The sequence below is a fragment of the Rhinolophus ferrumequinum genome, chromosome 20 (assembly GCF_004115265.2).
Source record: "Rhinolophus ferrumequinum isolate MPI-CBG mRhiFer1 chromosome 20, mRhiFer1_v1.p, whole genome shotgun sequence".
NCBI lineage: Eukaryota > Metazoa > Chordata > Mammalia > Chiroptera > Rhinolophidae > Rhinolophus > Rhinolophus ferrumequinum.
The window spans coordinates 25,421,953-25,435,845 of NC_046303.1; the positions used below are offsets into that span (position 1 = coordinate 25,421,953).

The window sequence follows — 13,893 nt, forward strand, 5'->3', positions numbered from 1 at the left end:
ATAATATTGCGTATAATAGAGTCGAGTTGGAAGAGTTGCCAAGAATTTAATCTAAAGTAATTATGGTGTTTGCAGAAGAAAAGCTGCTCTATAATTTTATATCTTGACTGTAAGAAAGTATATTTAGCACTGCTGAATGTCCTTCTAATATAATATAAGAGCTTAATATAAGAGCTTACTAATATGAGTTGCAGAGTTTCTCGCTGATAAAGCATTCTTGAAAAAAAATACTTTAAGTAGCAGTATTTTATTCACTAAGGCAAATTAGGTATGACCTGAGTCAACAAATGGATTTAATTGAGAAAGGATTACAATGAAACACTTAGAATTTTATAGCAAATTGAATACAAATGACTTGTACCACTCTCTTGAAAAATGGAATTTTTTAAAGAAAGTAGTCACTTAGAAAAGCATTCTAATAGTATATACGTGACTGTCATGAACTCCAGGACCTAAATATTTTGGTCACCAAATTCCCTGAGGCAAACATTTTGGGAGGAGAAGAATGGCTCATCTTGCCCATGACCTTCCTTCTCTGAAAATTGTACAGCTGCCCATGCACCCATGTGCACTCAATACTTTCACTTATTCCAAACTATTATAATAGCATCTACTTCCTTTAGTGAGGAATATGAAATTAAAAGTAACCTTACTCTTCTGCTGTCAATAAGATAAAAATGAAAGAAAACTAGAGAAGGCCAACTACCTAAAACATCAAGTACTTTTAAAAAATATCACCAAAAGGGGGGGAAAAAAAGCAGAGGGGAGAGAGACAGAAAAAAAAAAAACTAAGCAATTCCAGGAAACTTTTTTTTCCAATTGAATGGAAAGACAAATTAATCAGACAAAAGAAGAAGAAAGGATCTGTTAGAGGATTGAACGTCAAATACTTACACCTTTTATTATGGAATTAAGACATTACTTGAGTGAGGCATATGAGCTAAAAGGGGGCATTTCTGAGAAGGGCACAGAATCCCTGCTCCATGAGAGGGCAGGTAAATCTTATCTTTTAATGAGGCCCCAGCTCCACCAGAGAGCAAGCCTAAGGAACCTCCCGGAACACAGAGGAGCTGCTCACTTTCTGTGTCACCACTCACCTCTGCCCTCCTCTTAAATCCCTCATCTCCACATCTCCACCCTACTTACACTGTGTTGGTTTTGTTTTTGATATTGAAAAAGTGGAGGGCATGCTCTAAGATACAAGGGAAATGTTCTAGTTTCAGACAAGTAATCCAACTCTTTTGTTTTTATTTAATAAACATTCAATAAACTTGTATATACAAAGCACTATGCTAGGTCCATGAGGAAAAAAAGACTACAAAAGGTAAATAAAACAATTTTTTTGACAGGTTGACTTACAATTGCTTAAAAGCCTGTGGAGGGAATGGGGGTGGTGGGGAGTTTGGGGATTAACAAACAAACAAAAACATAAAGCAAAACAAAACATAAATACAACGAAGGCAGTAAAAGAGCGGAAGGATATCCAAAATGCTTATCTGGAACAATTCAACTCTACTTACCGTATGAAATATGGGTATTTTAAGACAGTGAAGGCCATTTAAAAATCTGGTTGGTCCTGAATCATGGTGAAGACAGAATCCCTGGTGGTCTCTAAAGATGAGAGTGTAGGACATGGCCAAACTCAAAATGTTCTGTGGAAAGATAGGTATAGAATAAAACAAATAATTCTGTTTTTAGGAGGCTAAATACATTTAATTGTTGCTAGAATTACCTATTTATTATGTATAGCCAAAAGAACTAGAAATCTATACCCAAGAAAAAGAAAATTAATTTCAAGATATTAAATTATTTTTAACAATGATTCTAATTTCTCCTAAAAATATCTCTTGAACATAATCCCGTGGACTAAAGTTTAAAAAGAAACAAAGCAGGTTATTAGTAGTATTTAATGATGTTGCTCCATATTTCTTCTGCGATTTAGCAACTAAAAGTAATGAAGGAGTGGATAATAGACATTAGAACTTAAGTTCTTCCATTAAGCTGGTTAAGTAAATGGGTAAATAATATGTCACAAAAATGGTCACTTAGGTACTATAATAAAAGGCAAAATTAATGAAGGAATTATTGAATTTTTTAGTTAAATTAACCTTAGAAATTATTTAATAAATTCTTGTTTTGAAAGGGTGAGAGAGTGGAGCTGTTCATACTAAGGATATATTTACAAAAACAAAAACAAAAACAAGTTTGTGCTTGGAGTCGAATTATTTTGTTGCAGAATTCAACCCTATAACTTAATAGTTTGTGTCCTTGGACAAGCCATTTAGCCTAAGCTTAAGGTTTTCAGTCAAAAGAGATTTTATAACCTTAGAGGACGGTCAGTCTCATAGGATAGGAGCTTAAATAAGATACTCTATAAGAAGATGTTTTATGATATGTATCGCTTTTCTCAAATATTGGTTACAATTTTGAATCCCGGGTCATGAAGCTATTGAAGAGGCAGAACCAGGATTCGAAACATAGGTTTATTTACTCTCAGTTCTATAGGTTTGGGTTGGGCATGACACTGCTTAGATTCCCCAGATTTCTTGTGTGTCCAGGCAGGCCTAGAGTACTCACAGCTCATGGGCTTGTCTGCTCCGATGGCAATGGGCCTTTCTTAGCAATGCACTGTACAAATAAAACTCTTTCTATTTGTCAGTTCTAGAGCAAAGTTAGAGAGCAGTACTTTTTAAACATGGATCCCTCTTGTAGCCCCACTAATGGTCTATCCTGGTTGTCAGTACCTGATGATTCGAGGTAGAACACCCAAGCGTTCTGGGAAGGCAGTTATAGCCCATAAGCTACTAGTCAGAGCCAGAGTTGTAGTGCCCACTGGAACCAGGGAGGCCACAAAAATGCCCTTAGTCTAAGTACTGTGGCAGGTGTTCAGTGATGTTGTCTAAATTATGGACACAAGGCTCAAGTCTGGTCCAATTTCCCTCAGAATTCTGATATTCACTGCTTTGATTGTACAATAAAATATCAGTATACTTTGAGGGAAAAGAAGCCATCCCAAAATTGTCTGCCCAAATTGAAAAGTATCATAAAATCAGTGAGAATATGATGGGGGGTGGGAGGGTCAGACAATTAAGTTCATGAACTCTTCCTAGAAAAAGTGCTGCATACCTCATTGCTGAATATCACTACGGTCACCTTCGAAGTACTCCCCTTGGGAAGCTATGAACCAACACCAGCGCCTAGTCCACCCTTCAAAGTAATTTTGGAACTCTTATCCTGGAATGGCCATAAAAGCTGTCATCATATTACTCTTAATGTCCTGAATGTCATCAAAATACATTCCTTTCAATATTTCCTTTATCTTTGAGTAAAGAAAGAAGTCATTGATGCTAGATCAGGTGAGTAGGGAGGGTGCTGCAATACACTTATTTGTTTACTGGCTAAAAACTCTCTCACAGACAGTGCATTGTGAGCGGGAGTATTGTCGTGATGCAAGAGCCATGAATTGTTGGCAAAAACTTCAGGTCATCTAACTTTTTCATGCAGCCTTTTCAGCACTTCCAAATAGTAAACTTGGTTAAGTGTTTGTCCACTTGGTACAAATTCATAATGAATAATCCCTCTGATATCAAAAAAAAGTTAGCAATAAAGTTGCAACAAGTTCACAGTCTTAACTGTCTGAGCTCGTAGACTCATTACAGAAGCCCTCCTGTCACCTGCAGTGGAGGCAAGTTCTCTGAAGTTGTGAACTCTGTTTGGCAGTCCTTAGTAAAGAGGTGACAGGTCTACCTTTTCCCTGGTGGAACACAGTAGACCTTCTCAAATAATAACAGAACAGTAAGTCCCCTAAAATGTCACTTCATGGAGTTAAGATAGCTCATTGAAGGACAGACATAGTCACTCAAAAAGACACCAAAACTCTCCAGTCCCAAGTCATTAAGGCCAAAAATATCTTCCGGGCTTTTTGGAACAAAGTAGGCTAACATCAGAGAGCAAAACGTTTTGAAGAAATAGTTTTGAAGAAAATCTTTAGTTTCAGGAAAGCATAAAGCTGCTTGCCTAGGAAGATACTAAATGGTAGGAAAGAGTGCAAGCTCTGAAGGAACAGAAAGAAACGCTTGAAAACTTCAATTTTAACTTTAATATTACCTTTTAAAAAGTCGAAGAAGAAAAACAAGAAATATATTTAACATGACATAAAGAAATTCAAATGCAAGAATTACTTATACTTCAAATTACAAGTATCCAACCAGAGCAGTGTGAAAATTCACAATTTTAAAGTGAGGTTCAAAGACTTCAGCTAAACTCCGGACACTTCCTGAACTACCGTGTTTCCCCAAAAATAAGATCTAGCCAGACAATCAGCTCTAATGTGTCTTTTGGAGCAAAAATTAATATAAGACCCGGTCTTATTTTACTATAAGACCTGGTATAATATATAATATAATATAATATAATATAATATAATATAAATAATACTAATATAATATAATATAATATAATATAATACCAGGTCTTATATAATATAACATAATGTAAGACCTGGTCTAATATAATATAATATAATAATATAATATAATATAATATAATACAATACCGGGTCTTATATTAATTTTTGCTCCAAAAGATGCATTAGATTTGATTGTCCGGCTAGGTCTTATTTTCAGGGAAACACAGTATATCCAGAACATGAAGTGCAACTTTACAGAAAACCAATGAAGGAACTTACCGCTTTCAAACAGAGGAGAAACTTCCCAATGTGTATAAAAACAATAGCTTTATTCTCGGATATCAAAACTTTGACTCGTCAAATACTGGGAGGAAAAAAATTGGAAAGCACCATTTCCTTCAAAGCAGGATCAGTTCACATGAAAAAAGTAGCTCAAGAAAGTCAGTTGGCAGTTCTGTTGACCAAGAAAAAGCTCAAGAATCTAAAGAACGAAAATCACAACAGACAAAAATTGGTTGAGTTAGAATTTCAAATTCACCTTTTTCAAGGGGCCCCATAGCATCCACTCTTCCACATGAGGCCCAGGGGAGTGGCCCCCCAGGGTCAGGGAATCTCAGGTCCCTACGGGAGCACGAGGAGTGTGCTGTGAGGGATCTGGATGGAGGGGGACCTACAAATTTGATTCATGTTTACTATAGGCAATCCCCTCCGCCCAAAAAAATTCACAGGCACGGGGGATATTGGATGTGTTTTCTCTGTTTAAATTAATTTTGAGTGATGCCCTTTTAGTTTAGTTTGTTACCTAATTGATGCTCCATTTCCTCTCATTGAAGTTTTATATAATTATTTTAAGATATTGTTTCCAGAATACAAATGGCTTTAATATAATTCTTAATATATCATTCCCAATTCATTGAACCCTCTGGAATTAGATCTTATAAGTACATATTGTATTTTAATTAATTGATTCACTGTTACTTAAAACCTAATTGAAGTTTGGCATAACCTGGTAGAGACAACTAAAACACGAAACATTTTTATATTTTTATATTTTTATATGTGCTGAGGTGTGACAAGAAATCTATATGACTAAGCTCATGTTGACTGGTTTCAAAACAAAATGAAAAAAGTCAACAAGTACCAAACTTACTGGTTAGCCCTAAATTCATTGGTTAATTTTAGGGAGTTGACATTTTAAAAACATTTGTTTCTTTAAAAAAAAAATCTTTGTTATGTTGTTTATAATATTCATATTCCATTTGAGAATAGGTGCCTTAATTGTCATTTTTTACTTTAGAAGCAGAATTTCAGAGAACACATTTTTCTATATGTTGTGATTAAAATACCAGCAGCAACAACCATAACAAAAAAACACTGCATTGCTTTTTTCAAAGGTCAAATTCACATTAACATTTTATGTTTTGAATAAAATGGCTTATTGTAGGATAGAGAGTACACATTTATATTTAAAGATACAGGCCTTCCATCATGATCCTGGTAAATCAAGGCTTTGTTTTTCTTTTCTTCACTCATTTAAAATATAATGCAAGATCTTGCTGCTTCTACAGAACACATTAATGTTTATGGAATTCTTTGTAAATAGGTTTCGTATAATTAATATATACATATTATATATAATGCATTTTGCATATATAATTTCATACTATGCAATAATAGGCAAAACAATTAGAAAACAAGATAGTAACAGCAAAACTAAATAATTGTCCTACAATTACTTCAAGAGATATTTAATTTTTCACTTTCCATTTTATTTCAATCAAACATATAAGACCCCATAGTTGCTAATTTATAATCTATCATATTAATCAGGATTGCATTAGTTGTAAGAAACAGAAACTCAGCTAAAATTAGCTTAGTCAATACAGAGACTATTGGCTTATTAATCAAACTATAGGCCTTGGGGCAACCAAAACCAAGACATTGAGATCCAGTGCATTCTCTCTCTCTCTCTCTCTCTCTCTCTCTCTCTCTCTCTCTCTCTCTCTCTCTCTCCTCCCTCTCCTCATCCCCCTACATTTCTATTTGCTTCTTTTGCCCTGCTTGTTTCATTCTCTCAAATAAACCGTCTTAATAAGACTAGAATCATTGCCTCCAGCAGATGCCAGGCTCTGTCTCCTCTCTTATGTTCACACCTGAAGATAAAAGGAGCTATTCCCCATACATCTAACTTAAAAAATTCAGAAGTCCTTTGATTATTTTGCTTGTTAGCATGCCCCCTCCTGCAGCATATATTTATGTGATTTCCATATTGCTAGATTAGGAAAATTTCCCTTGTGCCCTTCTGTTCTTCAGAGGTTATTTATCATTGTCATGGGTAGTTGAGTCTATGGCTCTTTCATAAATTTATGTTTTTACTTATGTGTATATTGAAAACTTAAAAATCATGCTGCTTAACACATGGATCAAAAAACTTGTCAAAATTATAATTCTCTTGTCATTCATGACCTGCTTTTATTCTAAGGTTCTTCTTATTCCCTTGAGATTTTTATCCCGGTTAACAGACCAGCCTATACTAATATATTAACCCTCAGAGGTGTTGCCAGGATGCGATAGAAACTTCTGGAGGCTTAAAGAACACACTCCATTGCTGAGAATTTCAAACTCCATCACATTTGCAATGGATGGTTCCTTGCAATAGCAACAACTCAATTTGTATTCTGGATTCTAAGAAAGAGAGAAAAAAAATCGAAAAGCTGAATAACAAGAATAAGAAAAATGTTGTGTGCTATTGTTAAAAAATCATCAACTCACTGTTTCCCCATGAATACATTCAACAACATTAACTAGGCACCTTTTAAGAACTTTTCTTCCTACTAGAGAGGCAAATAAAAAGAGGACTAAAATCCAGTCTTGCCCCCAGGAAAGCTCTAGAAGAAACCACAAAATAATCATTACAGTGGTGCTAGGAGTTCATGTTAGGAGTACGCACGTGGGACAGCAGGGGCACAGGATAGTAGAGGCCAAAATCTTCCAATGAGGGCAGAATGAGAACAACATGAACGCCTTTAAAAAGGGGGAAAACAAATCTACTAAAAATGAGTTTTAAAGAGAAATGATAAGGTGACAGAGACTTTGGTGTGGAGGATGCATGAGGTGTCATGGTCCCGAGGGATAATGATGCATGGCTCATGAGCGGCATTGTTCGTATTTTAGAATGGCCGGAGTACAGTTAAACACTTAGAGACCAAATCATGAAAGGCCTTACATTCCATGCCAAGGGTTTGACATTATCCTCTGAGCAATGATGTGACCGTTAATTTTGTGTCACGATTTCTCTGGAGAATCCTGACTAATACAAATGGGAGACCTCTAAAAAGTTATAGCCAGGGAATAAGGTGATTAATTTTACATTTTGAAGAGTAATTTTAGTGATGGTGAGTGGAATTTCACTGTTTTGTTAATTTAGGGAAAAAAAGGGGTGTGTGTGTGTGTGCATTTAGTATTTACTGTGTGTTAGGCACTGAGATGGCATTAAGGTTACAAACATAAAAAAGATAAACAAACACAACCCTTGCACCTATAAGTAGTTAGTTAAAGTACTTACAATATATACTTATTGGAAGGGAGATCAAGTAAGAGGTTATTGGAAAATTCCATCAAGAAAAAAATGGAAGCAGAAACAACAGGCTAGTTATAAGATAGATTACGGACGTATCACTGGCAAGATCCCAGCAAAACAACTGAGAGGAGTAGGAGTGATTTAAGAGAGCAAAATAAATAGACATGATCCCCAAATTCCTGTCTTGGGAACAGCAGAAAAATAGCATCAAGAGTGGGAGATTAAATAAGTCATTTATAAGAGCTAAACTAAACTGTATACAAAGCTAAGACTTTCATATAGAGTCTTCTTCATCCAATTAGTAAAACAATCTTATGGGGTAGGTATTATCATCCTCATGATTGTTTTTATTCTTTCCTTTTTTTTTTTTCACAGATAAGGAAACTGAGTGTGGGGAAATTTAAAATGTCTAAACTGACACATTTGCATGTAATGGAGCTGCATTCAAGCAGACAGAACTCAGGCCAACCCATGCCATTTCACAGGCAGCATTGTGAACATAGCAAGCTGTCTCTCACTGGGCTTTCAGATGACTGAATAAACAGAAAGATATAGACTTAGAAGTTCCTTCCAAAAATGGATTTATTTACAGCATCATCCCTTCATTTAGACTTTTAAGTAAGAAGTTGGTAGATCACCAAAAGCATCGTTTCCCTGTTTGATTCTTCTGGCATGTGATTTCAGCATGATAAATTAACAGTCTTTTGAAAGTCTTCAACCAGTATATACACTTGCTGGTTGACTGATATTGAACTAGAGAAGTTTTTGTGTTTTGTTTTCTGTGCTTTTAACAAACTATTTGTAAATCATTCACCCAACACTTCCATTGCACTATTTCAGTCACTGCAAATGATATCCCTTGGATATAAGTCACTTATCATCTACAAATACTTGGTTCTGATCTACACATGATAATCCAATTCCAGTGTGCAATAATCTGGGTATATTTCACATAAGTGTGCTCTCACCATACTTTTGAACATTATCTTTAGGCATCAAAAAGACATGCTGTGCCACTGCTTTTTCAAGTGCACAAAAATGTCTCCAATGTCAAATGATATCCAACATTTATATAGCACATGTGTATCAGGCACCATTATAGGCCCTTCATAGAAATTAACGCATCTGGTCTTGGCAATGGCTTTCTAGGTATTATTTTTTTTTATTGGGTCCCCATTGTACAGATGGGGAAACTGAAATACTACACACCTTCAAGGTCACAGGGCTAGAAAGCAGCAGAGCCGGAAGTGGAACCCAAGTTCAGAGTCAGCTCCTAATTGCTGCACTACACTTCCTCTCACAGAAAGGGTTTTCATCTTTCAACCCTCAGCCCTCCAGTTTCAGAACCAGTTATATACTTCCCTAGGGAATATTAAAAAGCAATGGTGATAGAATTCTTCCAAGTCACAGAACAGGGCTGAGATAAGGCTAGAATTCTGAGTCACTTTAAAGAAGTCATATGTCGCACAGATCATTTTCTTTTCCCTCCATATAAATCCAGGAACAGAAACCTTGAGTGGACTTCATGGCCCATATTCCATTCAGGTCACCCAATAAAGCCATGACTAAATTCCCGACTGCTACATGTGGGGTAGTGCAAAAGCAGACAAAACTAAGCATGACTGGCTGAGACAAGAAAGATAACAGAGCTAAAAATGCACATCTCAGGAATTAGAGTCCTTGCCAATAATTTAATTGTCAAATCATTAATAATGACTCAGGACTTTTTATTGCACCATTGAGACAGTATGAGTTAGAGGAAAAGCTAAAATTTTGAATTTAGACAAGCCTGGGGTTCAGGTATAGCCCTGCTACTTCCTTGGTGAGTAACCCCACAGAACACATGCAATCAGCCAGTCTCTGTTTTCTCATTTGCAAAAGGAGAACAAAATTATTTTATAATATTATTTGAAATATGGAAGAACTATGTAAGCTATAAAAATACTACTCAATGATGAGATATTATCATTGTGGCTAAGCAACCAGAGTTTATCATCCTAAGTAGCTATGTGCATTATAGCAACTAGATGGCTATGCCATTCTGAGTATCAACTACTAGGTCAAAATATTTCCCCTATGGGGTAGGCCATATTTTATTAGTATTGATATGCATAGCAGTATGTTTTAAACATACATGTATATATATTTTAATAAAATGTTTATTTGTATGTATTCTGCTTTCTAAATACCACATTTGGATGATTTGGTTTCTCTATTCTATATCTTTCCTTAGTATCTTGATCATATTGACACTACATAATGATATCTTTTTCTGGAAGATATAAAAAATAGATCCTGGAAAAAAGGGGATACGGGAAGAGAGGAAATTTTTTTTGATGGGAAATTCCTCACAAATAGCTTGTTTATAACAAAAGGGCTTAAATCATTTTTTATTCCCTACACATTCATTTTTGGGAATGTGTGTGTGTGTGTGTGTGTGTGTGTGTGTGTGTGTGTGTGTGTGTGTATGTTCTGGGAAAAGTTATGACTTGAAAACCTCTTTCCTGAACTAATTTATAAAAAAATCATAATTAATCATTAAATATTACATAAACAAATAACAATGAGAAAAAGAATTCATGCACAATCTTATGTCAAATGAAGAGATCATTCAAATTTTTAAAAAGAGAGTTATACAGGTTTTATATTACAAAGTGAGTCTACAATTCAGCCAGTAACTATTCTTTTTGTTTTGTTTAGGAAGAAAGAAATTGTTGCTATTATTACTTTCAAGCTTTTATTTCTTCTAAAGAAAATTTTTTTTAATGGCAAAGGCCCAGTATACTGAAAAAGATTTTATTTTATTGTTTCAGAGAAAAATAATTTCCACATAAAGTCTAAATACAGTAACAACCTTAGTGAAAAACTACCACAAGTTCACCTCTTTTTAATGACTTTTGGGACTCTACATATGAGTTCTGAATAGGGAATAAAAAGGTCTGGAATAAAACGCAATATGTGCAAGGTAACAGCTGCCTTGAGAAGTAGGCAGGAAAGCCAGTAAGTCCAGAAATGGTGGTTGAATTTTATCTACAATGAAGAAATTTCATTTATATTCATTTGGGGCCATTTTAAGTATGACTATAAGGTTTTTGACTGCATTAATTAGATAATCCATAACTTCAATTTGAACTCTGTTTTGTCCCTAATATTTATGAAAACCACTCAGATATAAAGCCCATGTGAAGAAAGACAATGATTGTGCATATGAATAACCATATTTTTAATATCAACACCAATATAAGTATATAATTTTTACTACTCTTTCAAATATTTTTAAATGTGACCTATTTTCATGTATTTTTTTAAGTGAAGAAATATCCAGGGAAATATTTCAAATATGGAATGACTTCCGAAATGCAAAAAAAGAATAAACACGACAAAACACTTACAGAACTGGTCATGTCCCTTGATTAAAAAGCAGCTTGTTTTCCCTTAAAGTTTTGAATAGATTGTTTGGTGTCACAAAATGACATGCCATTACATTTAATACTGTGACAGTATCCCAAAGACAAATTCAGAGAGAGACATAGCATTGCATTTTCCTTCACTGAAGATGTAGCAGCAAAAAACAAAACCAAAAAGCATTCCATGGAGAACACATTGTGCTACTGGTGCAGTCATGTGAATACCAAGATGAGAACAGCAATGCAGGCTTTTCTGGTGATTAAAGACCAACATGACATCTGCAGGTGACTCTTTGGGTCTTGATGTCTACGCAGTGATTACACTGACCCTGTAGGGAAGTGTTCTCCATTAATGCTATTAATCGTCTGCTCTGGAGGTTTTATTAATGAATGTGAACTTAGATCCAACACTGATGGTTTTCTAAATTTGGAGATTTAACATTGGGAATAACTTTGTAATAGTAATTGAAAATTCACGTGCATTTTAAAAAATCCAAATCAATTGCAAATTCTTTTGGAATTATTCCTTGCATATCAGAAGGATTTTTTTTAAACTAGATTCATTTTTTAATTTTTCTAGCTATTGCATTTATATTTACATATTTATTTATCAATTTAATCAGTCTAGGGACATTGACCAACTCCTTCAAATACTATTAAATGCGTTCTTTATGCTGTACTGTGGTTAAAATCTGATCTCCAGATCTAGGAGAAAACTATGATGAAGTACAAAAGGGTAAAAATTCCTTAGGACGTAAGGGTTTGTTTACTAGAGAGCCACAGTTAGCTCTACACAGAATTCTGTTGACCTTGGAAAGTAGCCCCTAATAGAGGGTATTAAATCACCTATTTGTGACATAATTATGATTATTCTCTAGGGCAGAAAATGGTAGCACAATATGCCACCTCAAAATATGACACTTTGGCATACTGATTATTTTGAGCTATAGCACTTGAAAAACAACAAATGCAGGGTGAGGCTTTCTCTGAATTCCCATTAACTTCCTAAAGACAGACCCTCCAAAAGAACTCAATTATCATAAATTGCCTCCCTAACAGTTTCATCAACCAGGGAAGATTGACTCTCATCACAGGAGAGGAAACTGGAAGTCCACAGAACACTCAGACAAACTTTGCCACAAATATCATACTGCCTATCTGTTCTTCTAAGGGCCCATTCATCTTTCCTAAAAATTATTTATTCTCCCTTAAGAGGTCTAAACTTCCTCACCCTTTTACCTATAAAGATAGTATTTAAGCCTGAATTCTAAGCCACCTGTTTGAGTTACTCATTTTTTTCTGGATAGCGCCCACGTCTATGTGATTTGTACATGTTAATAACTTCTGTTTGTTTTTCTCTTGTTAATATGTCTCTTATTACAGAGGTCTCAGCCGAGAACTTAGAAGGGTAAGGGGAAAATTATTTTTTCCTCCCTACAGCAGGACACCAAAAAAGTTATAAATATTGAACAATAACATCATTTATATCAAGTTAGGTATAGGCTATATCTATGTGGCACAGCCTCTGACAATTTCATTACCAGTTTTATTTGACAATGGGAATGGGACAGAAGTCATTTGGTAGGAAATCCACATACGAGTATGTCTTCAGGAAGAAACTCTCCCCTATACACAATGAGATTTCTGCAAACTTGCCCCAAATGACAATTACTAAGATTAAAATATAATTATGCTTGGATTCTTGCAGGCCAATAAAGGGTAACTGCATATGATGTTTTCTCTTCTCTGGAATAATTCCAATAGCACACCAGGATCACTTTTTAACTTATTTCATTATAAATATGTTGATAGTAAAATATGTTGATAGTAAAACTGTCAAACTGTTCAGAGGGTAAAAATCAAGTATCACAATCTCTTTTACCCAAACAACCTTGAAATTTCACTCCACAGAAGTAAATACTGTTTAAAGTTTCTTGTGCATCTTTCCAAAATTCTTAAAACTTGCATTAATTTTTAAGTCTCCTCAAAGGGTATAATTATCTAGTCTTGGAATAAAATGAAAAGAAATCAGTAATGAGTATGATGCAATTAAAGCATCAATTGACAATTTTCTCATGTAGAAACTTTTTGTTTTTCTGTGCTTACATATGGCTATCTGTGCAAATAATCATTTGGAATGATGTAACTATCACAAATGATCCAAAGTTACTCAATAGGAAACCTTGCAAGTTTCTAGAAAATTGCCGTTTATCCCCTGGAGAATATCTCTTTTACATTGGAAAAGTTTTTTAAATTATTTTAAACATTAAGTTTGAATATTTTACATAAATACCTTTATTTTAAACTCTATTGGGGGAAAACTACAATTATTTGGAGACTGGATAAAATCCTGGTGCCTTTTAATGCAATTTGTTGAAACCCCAGGTGTTTGATGGATGTTTGCCCACTCAAACCATCTGCATCACAGTAAAATTTAAAACAGTAAGTTGCGAAGTTGCATTATTGCAATATGAATAAATTTGCAGTATTAATTCCAA

The 13,893-nt window shown here is 34.7% G+C and overlaps 1 long non-coding RNA gene across 1 annotated transcript in view; it reads right to left on the reverse strand.

Moving 5' to 3' along the window:
- Window positions 1-1,530: 1,530 nt before the first annotated feature.
- Window positions 1,531-13,893, reverse strand: part of LOC117012156 (uncharacterized) — a 72,970-nt gene continuing 60,607 nt past the window's right edge. Inside the window, exons 2-3 of the long non-coding RNA XR_004421136.1 lie at window positions 4,688-4,889; window positions 1,531-1,652 (exon numbers count right to left, since the gene is read on the reverse strand). This is a non-coding gene — a long non-coding RNA (uncharacterized LOC117012156). The remainder of the gene's footprint in view (window positions 1,653-4,687; window positions 4,890-13,893) is intronic.